The sequence below is a fragment of the Monodelphis domestica genome, chromosome 1 (assembly GCF_027887165.1).
Source record: "Monodelphis domestica isolate mMonDom1 chromosome 1, mMonDom1.pri, whole genome shotgun sequence".
Classification (NCBI taxonomy): Eukaryota; Metazoa; Chordata; class Mammalia; order Didelphimorphia; family Didelphidae; genus Monodelphis; species Monodelphis domestica.
In genome coordinates, this window is record NC_077227.1 from 502,851,863 (window position 1) to 502,868,275 (window position 16,413).

Sequence of the window (16,413 nt, forward strand, 5' to 3'; positions counted from 1 at the left end):
GATAGAGAAAAGGAGGACTCCCCTCAAAATGACTAAGGTAAGGGGAGAAGGAGGAGGCTGGGAGATGGATAATGGAAGAGCGAGGAAGAAGGAAAACAGAGACATAAGGAAGAAGTATAGGGGTGCAGAAAGGGTGAGGAATTGGAGAGAAGGAAGGAGAAGAGGGGGACCCCCAAAAGTGGCCAAGGTAAGGGGAGGAGGCTGGGAGATGGATGAAAGAGGAGGATGGTGTGGTAAGGTAAGAAGAGGAAGAATGGGGGAAGCAGGAAGAGGGAGGGATGGGAGAGAGGGAAGGAGAGGAGGAAAGTCCCCCAAAGTGGTCAAGGTATGGGAAGAAGGAGGTTGAGAGATGGATGAAGGAGGGAGGGGGCTGGGTCTGGAGTGGGAGTGGGGAGGAGGGGGGGGGGAGGTAAGGAGGGGAAGGCTGTGCAGTCTGTTTGTGATTAACTTGCAGCCCGGTGCAGAATCAAGTAAACAGAAAGTTACAAGTTCCCCCCTCTGAGGCAAAGCAGAAATCAGATGCTCTGTGATTAATAGTGGAGGGTTCAGGACATGACCACAAACTCTGCGTGTACTTTAAATTAGTTGAATTTTCCCAGTCCTCTTGCCAGAATGAGGGGTGGAGGGTAGGAGGTGGAGGTTGGGGGGGGGGCGGGGTGGAGGATGGGAAGTGAAGGGGGTGGGGGGTCTGCCTGGCGAAGAGCAGCGTGGAATTCTCCCTGGCAGAGGCTGGTGGGACACTGACGGGGTAGGCAGGCAGCAGCAGCAGCAGCAGCATCCAGAGACAGCGAGAGCAGCTGGCGGGGCTAGTCCTGCTTCCTGGAACCCCGAGCCTCGCGCTGGCTGCGCCCTGACCCCCTCACAGATAAGCTAGCTTGTTGCCGCTATCAGCGCCCTGCAGTGCCCTGGCTTCTCCTACATCAGGGAGAAGACTGTGGTTGGGGGTGAGGGGATAGGGAGTGAGAGAGAGACAGAGAGAGACAGAGACCTTGCTTCCCGGTGACCAACGGAGGACCGGCACCCCCTTCTAGACGGACGTTTGGTTTGTTTTTTAAGCAGTTTTTTATAGACCTCACCAATCCCCAGGAGCCCGGTGAAGATGAAACTTGACACCTAATTGCAACAATAGGGGGAAAAACAAGAAAAAGAAATTGACTTTTTCCCGAAAGGCCAGACTTTCTCAATGGTGAATATGCATTTGTTTACGTTTTAATGCATGTTAATATAATACAGCGCTGCCGTGGAGGAGGAGGAGGACATTTATAAAGGAACCTCTGGATGGGATCAGGATTAGACTTAGACTATGTATGTTCCTGAAGGGGAAGGGCCCTGGCTTGGGGCATAGGTGGCCAGGGAGCTTCCTTAGGGAGAAGGAGAGGGAGGGAGAGGGAGGGAGGGAGAGTAAGCACTGCCTCCAGGGGGTGGGCACTTCAAGGTAAAACGGAACAACCGGACACCTCCCTTGGCTTTTGCCTTTGCAGAGGATGTATCAATAGGAGGGGGGAGGGGACGGCACCCACCCTGAGACTAGGGGGCAGGGTCCTTGGAATTTATTGTTGAGTTGGGGGCGGCTTACAAGGGTGGGTGGGTGGGGAGGCAGGATGGGGGAGGGGCGTGGCACATGCCTCTACTGAATTTTGTTCCAATTCAGTTTAGTGCTTTCAAAAATCTGTTTTAAATCATCTTGGTCAGGAACAAGTCTTTGGACAAAGCAGTATTGTACAATGTGAAAGGTGACTTCCATATCTTGATCTTTCTGGAGATCATGCACTAATTAACATTCTGGTAGGGTGTTTGCATAGTCCTGAATGTGTTGGCTTTAGTTCCAAAGAGAGGAGAATCCTATTTTAGGGACATAAAACCAGAACTGGAAGGGACCAAACAGCATCTGATCCAGCCCTCTCCCTGAGGTTCTGAGAAGTCAAGTGACTTCAGGACAGTGTGGTAGTGTGGAAATAGCCTGGAGTAGGAGTCAGGAGACCTGGGTTTACCACTTCACTCTGCGACTTTGGACAACCAACCGCCTTCTCTTCTCTGGACTTCAGTTTACTCCATTGTAAAAGAAGGGTGTTGGTCTAAAAGGGATGATCTTCTAGCTTTAATGATCTTTAATCCAGGACATGGTGGTCAGCGAGGACTAGGAAGTGGGTGTCTGTTAAACCAGAAGATGACAATCCGGATCAGAGGATTTTAAGAGTCGGAGGGGATCTTAGAGATCTACTTCTCCCCTCACCCTTATTCTGTAGATCAGAAAGCCAAAGTTCAGAAAAGTGAAATGACTAATTGGGTACATCTGGGACTACCTTGGGGGAGTTTTAAAGCCCTGTGGCTATCATTTCCATTGATATTGTTGGTTGTCTTTAGCGGGCATAGCATAGTTCTGGTATAGGTTACAACTTCCTCTGTCTCACCCAGGTGGAAAACCGAAGACCTGTTTTGCCTTTGGAGAAGTCTCTCTGCTCTTGAGATCTAATTAAAGTCAGATTCAAGGCACATGGTCTTTAGGGATTAGTTATAGCAGATGGAACACTTTTCAGAGGGGCTTTATGGATCAGTGAATGCAGTTGTTGGAAGGCTTGTATCTCAGAATGATCAAGAAGCTATAGCATACGTTGTTTTTCCAGTATTCTATTGACTGCACTACATCACCATGGTAAAAAGGAAAGAAACAGAAGATCTGGGTTGAGGCCCAGCCTCATTACTTCCTAACATAGCTGTAGGCAAGTAATTTTAGGGATCTGAGCCTCAATTTTCCCTACTGTAAAATGTAGATTATAACACCTCATTACTCTCAAAGCACCACAAGGCATTTAAAGGAAGAGAACATTTTCTGGGTGTGTTCATTGGGATGCAGTACTATGATTTCAAGAATATTGATGAGTGGGTACCAAAGTTAATTTAAGGACAATATAACATCAGTCTTATCTCCTGGGGAAAAAAGTTCCTATTTTTTCTAAATTCCTGATACGTCTTCTTTTGCTCCTGGCTTAGACAAAGTTCTTTATTTGAGTGAATCTGTGAACTAATTTAATGCTAGTTATTTTGTGAATTCTCACCCTGTGTGGTGGAAGAATGAATCCTGAAGGAGCAATGGAAAAACTGAGTGAATGAAGCACCCCAGTGGTTATGTGGCCTCCCAACTTTAGCAGCCCGCTTTAACTCTTTCCTTTAGTCCTTTTCACTCCTCAGTTTATACTTCCACCCCCCCCCCCCCAAACCCACAACATTTATTTGGCGAATGAGAACAGATGTGAGAATTGACTCATAGAATTTACAAGCTTATCAAATCAGGTTTTCCCCAATTGTTAAGCTCCCAAGATAGGCAGTACCCTGTGCTGGGTGCATTTTAATGATAAGAACAGCCCCAAATAGTGATTAAATGGATGTCACCAGAAACTGGTGTGAGCTGTGAACTCTTCGTAATGGTGGCTAAACTTGACCAAAGGCAGATAAAGTGTTCCAAAGGAAGCACGTGTTCATCACCACCCCACCTGGGGGGGGGGGGTGTGTGGATTGCCATGAAGATCAATGTACTCCTATAGAATACAAACAAGCAAATTTCAGCTCAATGGAAGAAAAACTTCCTAGCAAAGAGAGAAGTTCAGAAGTAGAACAGGTTGCCTCAGTGTGTGGTGAGCTCCCCATTATGGGAGGTCTTAAACTGAAAGGCTGGATGACCACCACTTGTTGGAGATATTATAGAGAATATTTCTATGGGGGTATAAGTTGGATTAGCCGACCCCTGAGTACCATCCAGTTTTGAGATTGTGATAACAGTCAAGTAGCTGGAACTATTCAGTATTTCCAAGACCAGTATTTTCTTCTGGTCCAGAAGAGTTTAATATTTTATTTATTTATTTTTTTAAACCTTTACCTTCTATCTTGGAGTCAATACTGTGTAAGGTAAGAGTTAGGCAATGGGGGTTAAGTGACTTGCCCAGGGTCACACAGCTGGGAAGTGTCTGAGGCCAGATTTGAACCCAGGACCTCCTGTCTCTAGGCCTGGCTCTCAATCCACTGAGCCACCCAGCTGCCCCCCAGAAGAGTTTAATATTAAGAACCACTAGGCTCTATCCCAAGGCAACTTTATTTGTATGCTGGTGCATCCTGAGACCTGAAGGACCCTAAAGCATGAAAAAAACTACTTTCCCTGCCCCTGGGATGTAGCTGTTTTCAGACACACAGTCTGATTTCTGTTTACCAATTACATAGAGAGAGCACATACTTTAAAGCATTGGAATGCTAATGTAGGAGGAGTAGTTTAGGTATTGGACTGAAAGGACTTTCTTATCCTGAAAAAGGACAGTTTTAGAGAAGCAGTAATACACTGGAAAGAAGTGAGCTAGGAACTGGGAAAAATATGGTCCTAGGTTCAAATTTTGCTTATATCACTTCAGAGCTATGTGAGTACACATAGGTGGCATGTGGATAGAGTGCTAGGCCTGGAGTTAGGAAGATCCAAGTTCAAATGCAGCCTCAGACACTTACTAGCTGTGTCACCCCGGGCATGTCACTTAACCCTGCTTGCCTCTGTTTCCATATCTGTAAAATTAGCTGGATAAGGAAATGGTAAGCCATTCCAGTATCTTTCCCCAAAAAGTTTGTTAAAAAGTTTTTATAAAATATAATACTTGAAGTTATTGGATTTTAATTTAAATCTTAACATTTCTTAGGTAATCTAACCTCCTCAGTCTCTCTAAACCTCAGCTATCTTGTTGGTAAAATGGGACTAAGAAGACATGTATTTTGATGCAGTAACAAAGACATTCTAGAGGGAATTATCATTAAAAAAAATTTTTTTTTTAACTAGCATTCTTGCCATGACTGTGCAAAGCCATCTTTGACTTCCCCTGTGTGAGACTGCCCATAGTACACAGCTACACACGAACACATCTGGAATACCTAATCCAAAGGGTAATTCCCTGGGATAAGAAAAAATATTTATACTTCTGGAAAAAATTCCATTTCTGTTGCCAATTAGTTCAACTTTAGTACAGTATTCTCAACACCAACATGTCATCAGTGGAAGCTGTGAATTTTGTTGATTATCTCAAGGATACAAACCTTAAGGAAAAAACCCACATGATTTATCTTTTCTTCCCCCTCCCGTTTCCCCCCTTTTCTGCCCTTTGGACATGCTTGTTAGTGATGAAAGGATCCTGTGGATCATTTCGTTTGCCTTGTCATTACTCCAGGAAATGCTATAAAAATGATCTGGGAGGCCTGCTCACCGTAATTGACTGCGGAGAGAAGTTGGCTACTGCAGAATGCTCCATCTTGAGATCTGTTTTGAACACAGGCTCCAGTCCAGAGGCTCCTAATTACACCTGCTGCCCAGGGCTGGAAGAGGGCAACGGAAAGCAAAAGGATTGTAGGCATCTTTCTGTTTTCACTGTGTGGCATAGTGAGAAACGACTGAATTGGCATCCAGGACTCCGGATCTCCCCCATTAACTGCCTGCATGACTTTGGACCAGCCATTTATCTTTCTTGAGTCTTGTTTTCTTTGTCTCTTAAAAAGGTGTTGGACAAGATGATCTGGACGGTTCTTTGAGCTCTAACTTTCTATCTTTTACGTTCTAATGCTATTTCAAGGCTTGGCATTCGATCTTTTAAGGTCCCTTCTAGTTTTAACCTCCTCTGTTCTAGAGCCCATCATGCCTTTGACATTCTACATTCGCAAAATCATAGAATTTGAGAGTTGGAAGTGATCTCAGCAGCCTTCTTGTCCAACCCATATGTGAAAACAGTCTGTAATTAATCATTCTATCACTGTTTAATGACCTTCAAGGAGGGAGAGCCCTATCCTCTCTCATGACACTCTATACTACTTTTTGTTCATTTAGAAAAAAACAAACTTGTCTTCTGTCTTAGAATTGGTACAAGTATCAGTTCCAAGGCAGAAGAGCAGTTAGGACTAGGGAATTGGGTATAAAAGACTTGCCTCCAGAGCCTCCTAATTAGAAAGTGTCTAAAGTCAAATTTGAACCCAGGTCTTCCCAACTCCTGGTCTGGCACTCTCTCCACCTAACCACCCCTACTTTTGGTCAGTTCTAATTGTTAATGTGTTCTATAATTCTACAGACTGATTATAAGTAGAACTTTATTAAAGAATCCCTCTATCCTCTCATAAAAAAATCTGTTAATGTAGAAATGATGAGGTCTGAGAGCCCCACAGAAAGGTGATAAAGTTGTGTTTATTACTAGAGGTTGGTCGGTCCTTGGGTGTCCTGGCTGAGATGGAGGCCGGCAGGATTCTGGACTCTTTTTATGAATCCTCTCAGAGGGAAGATGGATACTTTCTTTAGTTTAGTTCAGTTAGATTCCAGATTCAGATTGTCTTCTTTGTGTTATTGCTGCAAGAGTGCTGGATTTAAAGTCACAAGACCCAGGTCAAATCCTGCTTTATGATCCTTAAAAGTCATTTAACCTCTCTAAGCCTCGTTACCTTATGTGTAAATTAGAGATGGGAGTATTTGCTCTATCTTGTCGTGGGGGAAGCGCTTTGTAGATCCTGAATAGCTTCAGAAATGGCAGTTGTTCTTAGGGATAGGGACTGCACCAGATCTATTCTAGAGCACCCAGGTAGTGTCCATTGGCATTTCTCTGCCAGGTAGAGCCTCCGAGGGTTGTTCAGATCAGTTACCGCTCACTCGCTTCCTTCTCTCTGGGTTCGGCTCGTCTGGCCTAGAACACTGACAGGGTAAATAACAGCACGTATGTGGAGTGGGTTGAGGCAGGGCCTGAATCCAGGGCTTGCTGGCTCTGGTCACTCTGCCCTGCTGCCTCCTTGCTGTTGATGAGACAACGATGATGATGACAACTGCTGCCGCCCATAAATGGCAGCACACTAACAAGGACTGTTTTTACTATTGCTATTTGACTGAATGTTAAGCACTGAATTTCTGAGGGTTTCCCCCATACTACTTTCTATTGCATTCTTAGCCCTCATTTTTGTAGTTCAGCTGCACAGTTACATCTGTCTCTTGTGACTCTGTGGGCTACATCGCACCAGAATCGTCCATGATGTTTTCTTGGCAAAGGCACTGGAGTGGTTTACCATTTCCTTCTCCAGTGGATTAAGGCAAACAGAAGTTAAGTGACTGGCCCAGGGTCACACAGGTAGGAAGTACCTGAGGCTAAATTTGAGCTCAGGTCTTCCCAACTCCCGGTACAGCGCTCTAACTATTGAGAAACCTAGCTATTTCATCCCTCATACCGCCCCCCTCCCTTTTTTTCCCTACAGTGATGATAGTAACTCATTCATTTGGTCATATTGTATGAGGTGCCTGAGCATTTGGGCAAGCATTTTTATATTATATTATTAATATGCATATTAATAATATAATAATATATTATAGATTGACACAGATTCCCCAAAGTAACACTACCTTACATATTTCTATGGTGCTTTACTTTAAAAAAATTATTGACATTTTTCCTTTCTATATGATATTCATTTCTAAAAGATATTCCTCTTTCCTCCTCTCCTCATTAGACCATCGCTTTAACAAATCACTAAAAGAAAGTAAAAGGAATGCAGTAAAACTAATACCTCATCTGAGTCTGACACTATTGGCATGGCTCCACATCCATAGCCTTCCACTTTTTCAAAGGAGAAATGGAAGGGGCTTTCCATTTTACAAAACACTTTGTTCACAACAGACCTGTGGTCAGTAGTACAAATTGTATTTTTTTCAAAACCCGAACTTTCTGCCCTAGTAACAACTCTGAGATGGAAAAGCAAGAGCTAGGCAAATGGCATTAAGAGACTTGCCCAGGAGCTAGGAAATGTCTGAGGCTAGATCTGAACCCAGAACCTCCCATCTCTGGGTCTGGTTCTCAATCCACTGAGCCACCTAGTTGCCTCCAGAAATATAGCCTATATTCTGTGGTACTTTCTTTACCTTCTGTCTTTTTTTTTTAAACCCTTACCTTCAATCTTAAAATCAATACTATGTACTGGTTCCAAGTCAGAACAGTGGTAAGGCAATGAGGGTCAAGTGACTTTCCCAGCCAGGGTCACACAGCTAGGAAGTGGCTGAGGCTAGATTTGAACCTAGGACCCCCATCTCTAGACCTGGCTTTTAATACCTCTGAGCTGCCCCCTTACCTTCTATCTTAATATCAATTCTAAGGGAGAAGAGCAGCAAAGGCTAAGCAATTAGGGCAATGCATTTAGGAAGTATCTGAGGTCAGATTTGAACTGAGGTCCTTTGGATTCCAAGCCTGGTGCTCTTTCCACTGTGCAAATAGCATTAACTTCAGTTTACAGCTGAGGAAACTGAGGCACAAAGACATCAAAAAATTCTGTTAATGATCATATGACAGAATTCAGGCTGAAATCCAGGGTTTCTGATGCAGGGGGCTCTTTCTGCAATGTAAAGACTTCTTTCAGTAGTCATCCTCAGTAGAACTGTGATCAGAATTGCCCAAGAGCAGGCAACTATTAGCAAGCAAATAAATCCATGTATTGAACTTTAGCGATTGTTTGGCTGCTCACCTTCTGGTAGGTGAGCAAGTTAAGTGTGATATGGTGAGGCAGAGGTTCTGGATAGCCCCAGATTACATCCTGGGTTCCATCGAGAATTGACTACACTTTGGATCGTGGTAGATGATAAGACAAGTATGGAGGCTTCCAAGATAATGTTCTTTCTCGAGCACACACCCACAGATGTATTTCCCCTAGAGAGCATCTGAATTTTGGAGGCTAGTTAAAAAGTCACTATCTTCAGAGTGGCAGATTTGAAATTGTACTCATACTTTGGGGTCTGAATCATTCTCCCTGCACATCCCTCACATATGTGAGTAGCGGACCTGCATGTGTTTCTGTGTATGCGTGTGCATGTGTGAGTGTGTTTTGGTGGTTGTACATTTCACTCCCTACATCTGCTAGTATTTTAGGAGTCTCTACTTGAGACAACACATTGGAAAAATACTCTACTGAGATGTGATTTATTCACCATCAAGAGACTATTAAAATCCTTAAAAACTTTTTGCCTCTTGAAAAGTGATTCACTCAGCTAGGTCATTGAAAACGGGTAAAAACTATTTTAGTGAAGCTGTTTCTTTGGAGGAAGAAGATGCCAATAACTTCATGGAATTGTATCAGAACTTGACATTAAAGGAAAAGAAGTCATCTTTGATAATTTACAATAGTGCACATTTTAATGAGGCTGTTACAGACATGGAAATCATTTTCTTTTGCCCATGGGGAAAGTCCAATCCAATCCAATCTAACAAATATTTCTTTTTTGGTTCTGTTTTTCCTGTAATATTTTTATTCTGAGCATGAACACAGATTAATATAAAAAAGAGGATTCTATATGAAACTGGGTCTCCACTTCATATTATTTGCTTTTTAAAAAAGGCATATATTAAATTCTGCATGTTACTTTCAAAGCTATCCTGCTTGTCTGTGCAGCTTTCTGATCCTGTTTCTTTTTTCTTTCATGCATTTTGAAAATTTAACGGTGGCTCTCTCTCACATATCTTTTTGGTATTGCCTTTGCTAAGTCTACCTTTCCCCGATGCCCTTGAGAGAAGGAAAACCCTTTTAACAAATAAACATCGTCTAGCAAAAGACTCCATACAATGCCTGGGTTCAGAAATGTATGCTTTAGACCTGGTGAAGATCACCTCTCGGGGAGTAGCATTATGCTTCATCACAGGTCTTTTGCAGACATGGTTGAGCAGTAGAGATTGGTCAGAGTGTTCTGAAGTTGGCTTTCTTAACAACTTTGCTTTCTTTTATAAATTGTTCTGGTTCTATTCATTCTGAGTCAGTGTATATTATCCAGGATCCTATATAATAAAATTCTTTTGTTATTTCTTATAGTGCAACAATGTTCTTTTACATTTAAGTTCTAAAATTTGCTCAACCATTCACCCAGAGGTGATCTAAAGCATCCCCTTAAGATTCTAGTTCTTTCTTTAAGGTTGGGGAGGAAAGCATTACATAAATGGGAGAGAGATTTTTCTGGATATATATGTATATTATATATATATATATATATTATATATATATATTTAAACCCTTACCTTTTGACTTAGAATCAATACTGTATATCGGTTCCAAGGCAGAAGAGTGGTGAGGGCTAGGCAATGGGGTTAAGTGACTTGCCCAGGGTCACACAGCTGCGAAGTATCTGAGGCCATATTTGAACCCAGGACCTCCCATCTCTAGGGCTGGCTCTCAATCCACTGAGCCACCCAGCCGCCCCCTCTGTGGGAAAGTTGGGAGGGAGACACAACGACTCAGGCTTTTCCTTTCTTCCTTGGCTTGGCATCCTTTGACTATGTTGGAAGAAAACTTGGGCATAAAGCTTAGGACCTGATGAAAAAAGAAGGAATTACTCAGGGTAAGAGTTGAAGTGACAGCTGACTCAAAACATACAGCTGGCTCCTCAGCCTCTCCTTACTAAAAAGTCAAACTAACAGGCTATTTGTTCTGCTCACTGAGCTGGAGGAATAATTAAAATGTAAAATATGATTTTGAAATATTTGTAGGCAGGGTTGGAGAGTTCCCTTTTCGGGAAAAGAGGGAATAGTGCAAATTCTAGTCTATGTAACTGTAGGTGACAGGGGTGACAACAATCCACGAATTAATGATTAATTCTCCCCTAAAGTATATATATATATATATATATTAATTACCATGTAATAATTAAAAACTAAAATAGGATAAAGGCAGTCTGTGCATCCTAGAAGCATTCTGCCCCTACAAAGGGAATAAGTGTAATAAGTACATTAAACATCTATGTCCTTGTAAGAGCCATAATAAAATATTCAAACGATATATTATTTCACTGATTTAGATGTTCCCTCTAAAGACAGCGATTGCAACTCATCCATGCCCATGCATTCTGAGTGACCTTTGACCATGTCATCCCACAAGTACAACAGAGGGAGTCCATCCGATATACTAGGGCACTTTGCTGGTTTCTTCTGACATCATGATAAAATAATAGGAACATATGGGCTATCCTCTTATTATAGAAACATACCATTTACTATTTTGAGAACATTTCTATGTACTCTTTGGACATACTCTGCCAACCCTCATGTTCACTAATGATTAGACTTTCTCAAATCAAAGCTAACAATATCGATCCCTTATAGTTCTAGGGGGTTGTTTCTCCTACTCCTCTTTCTCCTCCTTCAGGACTAGGAGGTGGGGGCTAAGTGACTTGCCCAAGGTCACACAGCTACCTCATATCTCAGATCAGATTTGAACCCTGGTTCTCCCATCTCAAGGCCTCAATCTGCTGTGCCATCTAGCTGTTCTCTTAGGGGGTATCTTTTTAAAAAATTTTTTAAATTTATTTATCTAGAATATTTTTCTATGTTAATATGATTCATGATTTTGCCCACCTCTCTTCCTGTTCCCCTCCCTGAGCTGATAAGTACTTTACACTTGGTTATACATGTATCATTGTTCAAAACCTATTTACATATTATTCATATTTGCAATAGAGTGATCTTTTAACTCAAAACCCCAATGATATCCTCATTGAACCATGTAAACAAATCATGTGTTTTTCTTCAGTATTTCTGCTCCCACAATTCTGTGAATGTGGATAGTGTTCTTTCTCATAAGTTCCTCAGAATTGTCCTGGGTCATTGCATTGCTGCTAGTAGAAAAGTCCATTACATTTGATTGTGCCACAGTGTATCCGTCTCTGTGTATAATGTTCTCTTGGTTCTGCTCCTCTCACTCTGCATCAATTCCTAGAGGTTGTTCCAGTTCACATGGAATTCCTCCAGTTCATCATTCCTTTCAGCACAATAGTATTTCATAATCATTGGATACCATAATTTGTTCAGCCATTCCCCAATCGATGGATACCCCTAGAGGGTGTCTTTTAGTGCTTTTGGCTTGAGTCTCCATTTCAGTATGCTCTCCTCATTATCAATTCCCAGTTACAATTAGTATCTCCTTTATATCAATGATTGACTCAGTGATTAGAACCCAACATCAATTAGTTTTTATATGAAGATATCTATTAAGAAGGTATAGCAAAATAAATTAAACAAAGAGTTTTATGAAAAAACAAAAACAAAATAGACAAACCATTTGTTAATATGATTTAAAAAGAAGAAGGTATACAGGAGCAGAAGTACAAAATATTTTCCTCAAACACCCAGAGATATATCCTCCCCTTGTAAGAAAATTTTAGTGTTTTGACTTAAATCTAAATAATTGGTTGCCAGGGATGATTCCCAAATAATAAAAATACTCAAGTCAGCTGGGAATTATGGAGATTTTAATTAATATAGAGAGAAGGAATTAAGCGAGAGAGAGACAGAGAGGCAGAGAGAGAGAGAGAGAGAGAATGAATTTTGAATTTAAACTGCTCTGGCTCAGGCTGAGCCAGGCAGTAGTTAAAGGCCTTGGCCAAAATGGCCTTCCTGAGTCTAAAGGAAAGGGAGTCAGTCTTATCACTCACTAGGAGACCTTCTCCAAGGAAGCTCTAGTCCTCCACTGAACTCAATCTCCAGAACTGAGTTCCGAAATCCCTGAACTGACTTTTAGCCTGCTTTTAAAAAGAATTTTCTCTTATGTCACCTTCCCTAAATTTTTCGTCTACCAATCACAGTAGATGCTTTTTTTCCAGGACTGCCCATTCTTTAGTTCTCACCTTCTCTGGTTAGATTATATCTTTTGAGTACTTCACACTTCTTTGTTAAGCTTGCCTTTTGTGAGTTACTTGATCTTTTTGTGATTAATTTAACCTTTATTGGTGCTTAACACCCTTTTGTATTAGATCTAAAAATAGATTTAGCTTAAAGTTCTAGCTTCACTAAAAGGTATGAGTTAAGTACCTTCATTGTTCAATCAGGAGTTTACAACTTTATCTTCCCCTAAAGTATGTCTAAGTATGGGTGGAGTAATGTAAAGTTCCCAAGACATTCCTGATTCTTGTTAGACCAAGTATCTCCATTGTTACAATAAGGAAATAGCTAAATCAAATCTTCTAAAATACAGTCTGAATAGTTTTTAAGATTCACACCCTATATTACCTTGAGTTCCTGAAGAGTGTGAAAATAAATTTAAAGAAATTAAAACAAAGCATTTGCCTTAACAAGTTTACTTCCAAATGAATAAAGTTGTTCCTTTCCTTTCAGAAATTGCTTCTTATATGGCATATCCCAGTTCACTGGGCTCAATTCCCAGCATGCTCTGAAATGGATTTCCAACTTTTAGACTGTTGAAGATCTTGCAGAGCCATAGCTTGTCCCATTCATTTCCAATATTAATTCACATAAGTGCAGGAAAGAATAAATGCAAACAGCTAAAGAAAAATGCCATGATTACAGCCATGTGCTAGTCTCGGTGGGAAGATAGGCAGCTGTAGGCAGGAGAAGGTGTCACCATTGCTACTCTCCTTCTCTCTCTCTCTTCATCTTAAGAATGACAGCAGTTTTTGCCTCATTCACCATCAGGAAAGATAGAAGTTGCTTTTGATAATACTTTTTGTAGGCACAGTCAGTTCTGGTTCAATAGCCAACTAGATAGCTTTTCTGGAGGCAAGTGGATAGGAAATAGTCATAGAACCAGTTCATATTCCAAAGTCCACATGCCTTTTGTGCATAGTTATAAAGACTGGGCTCTTATTAGCCAGTCTTAGTAGTTATTAATAGCTTTTTCCTTTTTTTTTTATCACTATGACTTCCAAATTACTGCTCTATCATCACCTCCAGAAAACTTTCCTTGTAACAGATTAGTGTAGTATAGCAAAATTGATGAGCATATTGGCTCAGTATTGATGAGCATATTGCCACCTTCTACAGTGATAGTCTGCTCCCTCTCTGCTGAGAGGAAGGAAGCAGTTCTGAGGGCATCTTTTATTTCAGTTCTTCCTAGAAATTCTTTATTTGTTATCTGCCATGGTGAAGCCACACCCAGATTACATCTCCACTGCCTTCTGTGAGGTACTCATTTTTCATTATTCTATTGAATTTTTATGACACTTTAACAGAGAATTAGGCTAAGACTGATTTCTTCATTGATTCAATTCCAGTTACTCATTTTGTGCTGCTCTTACATTTATGACCACATATTGAGAATTCCTCCTCAGACTGGAATTGGATTAGATGATCTCTGAGGTTCCTTCCAACTATGATTTAAAGTCATCACAACTGAGACAATTCTAGTTTTGTCCATTTCTTTGTTAATAAATCCTTAGTTAGAAAGGAATTTCAAAAAATCCCTGAACAGATTTTTGGTAGGTAGCCCTTTGAATAGAACTTAAGTTGATTCTAGTTAAATGTTTTAGCAACTCCTGGGAAATGTGTAGTGCCAGATCCAAATAATCAGTTGAGTCCTCCTGCATTGGCTGCCTCACTGGACCCTATGTTTTAATAGATCAGAGGCCAAGGGAGTAATGGAAAGTAGTGGAGGGAAGACAGAATTTCACTAGACTTTCATCTTTGTTCCAATGTGATTCTGGACCAGTAACTATGGTTCTTATCCCTTCATCTTGGTCTATCCTTTTATTAGGCAATTTAATCTCTCCCCTGACCATAAAAGTGATCTTTAATATAATAATATTGCCTTCTTCCATTAAAATCCTAGAGAAGGGCCTCGTACCACTGTGGAGGTGGACCAGAAGTTTTGAAGATTATGCCAGTGGAACACTAGCACTGATAGGTCTTAGCCAGATGGAAAAGCCCAATAACTATTATGAGCCTAAGACCTGCAGAAGTTTGGAGAAGCTCACTTCTCAATGGGTCATGAGGTGATAAGACTTTTGGCCATATTTGCTTTCAGAAGCAGTCAACCAACTTGTAAAGGGGCAGTGAGAGCCAAGCCTGGCACAGTAGGATGCTGGATTTAGAAACAGAGGATCTGAACTTGAATCCCAGCTCTTGTTGTCGTTGAGTTATTTCAGTTGTGTCCAACTGTCTATGACCTCATTTGGGATTTTCATGGCAAAGATACTAGAGTGGTTTGCCATTTCCTTCTCCAGCTTGTTTTATAGATGAGGAAACTGAAGGAAACAGAGTTCAGTGACTTGCCCAGGATCACACAGATGCTGTGTCTAAGACTGGATTTGAACTCAGATCTTTCTAATTGCAGGCCTGGTCCTGTGCCACCTAGATAAATTCTAGCTCCACTACTTACTGTTTCTGTGATCTAAGACATTTTATTTCTCCCTGGGCTTCAGTGTACTCATCTGTAAATGAAGAGTTTGGAATAGAATCCTTTAGGTTCCTTCTTGCTCTAAATCCATCACCCTGTGGTTCTTTAATCTCTGCAGACAAGGAAGAATTCACACCCAAATCTCTTATATACATGGTTTGTTGGAAAGATAACTTGATTTAGATGAGAGCACATGTATTTTTATCTCAATTCAAGTATGAGCTATACGTGGCTGATACTAGACTTAACTTCTTTGGGTCTCAGTTTTCTCCTTTATAAAATGAAGGGTTAGGACAATAGAGTCTCTAAGAGAGATGGAAAGAGAGAGAGGAAAAGAGACCGATAGACACCCAGTGAGAGAAACAGATGGAAACAGACAGTGTCACCGAGAGGATAAAATCTGTCCTACTCATTAGGTCCCCAAACATGGACCTCCTTTGCAGAGGAAAGACCACTTATCCTGTGCCTTTACAGGCCCTTCTGAGGATTTCTCCTCATGCCAGATAGCAAAATGAAGGACTAAGTTAAATCTTACCGTTGTACGAGTTTGCCCAAGTGTACTATTTATTCTCTGTGTTCTGCTTCCTTTTCTGGGTTTCATTTTCCTAATATGTGAAATGGGTGGAGGTGGGGAAGTATCAAAGAACTCATATTCCTAAGGTTCATTCCAGTCCTCAATCAATGGCTCCATGATCTAAAGAAGTGAGCCCTGAAGTGTGTCCACAGAGGACGGATAGGAGCCATTTGTCAGAAATGGCCAACTAGGAATGGCCAATTGAATTGTCCTTGTTAGGTCTTAGGTGGAGAGGTTTGGAAGGATGAAATGGATTTGTATTAGAAATTGAGGTCACTGGGGGGGGGGTTCTCTGAGACCTTTGAAGTTTGGGGAGGTGTTCTAAGCTCTAGCAATTGCCCAGCAATGATGGCATTCTGAAATCTTTATCAATCAACAAATATTTACTAAATGATTATTATTATTATAGGTCAAGCCCTGTGCTAGGTGCTGGGGAGACAAAAATAAAAATGAGACAATACTTTCTCTCAAGGAGCTTGCATTCTGCCAGGGGAGGCAATATGTATATATGTGTGTGTATACCTATATACATACATTCATACATACACAGACAATATAAATATTATATATATATAAACATATATATTATACAAAATAAATCCCCCAAATCTACACAAGGTGTAGGGGAGTCAGGATGCCACAGCAATGGCAGCTGTGGAGATCAGGAAAGGGGATGCTTGACTGGAGTTTTGAAG

At 41.2% G+C, this 16,413-nt stretch overlaps 1 protein-coding gene across 3 annotated transcripts in view; it reads left to right on the top strand.

Moving 5' to 3' along the window:
• The first annotated feature begins 716 nt into the window (after positions 1-716).
• Positions 717-16,413, top strand: part of RIPOR3 (RIPOR family member 3) — a 124,523-nt gene continuing 108,826 nt past the window's right edge. For all 3 annotated transcript variants that reach the window (XM_056812946.1, XM_056812949.1, XM_056812947.1), the window contains exon 1: positions 717-1,186. The gene's annotated coding sequence lies outside the window, so the exon portion shown is untranslated. The remainder of the gene's footprint in view (positions 1,187-16,413) is intronic.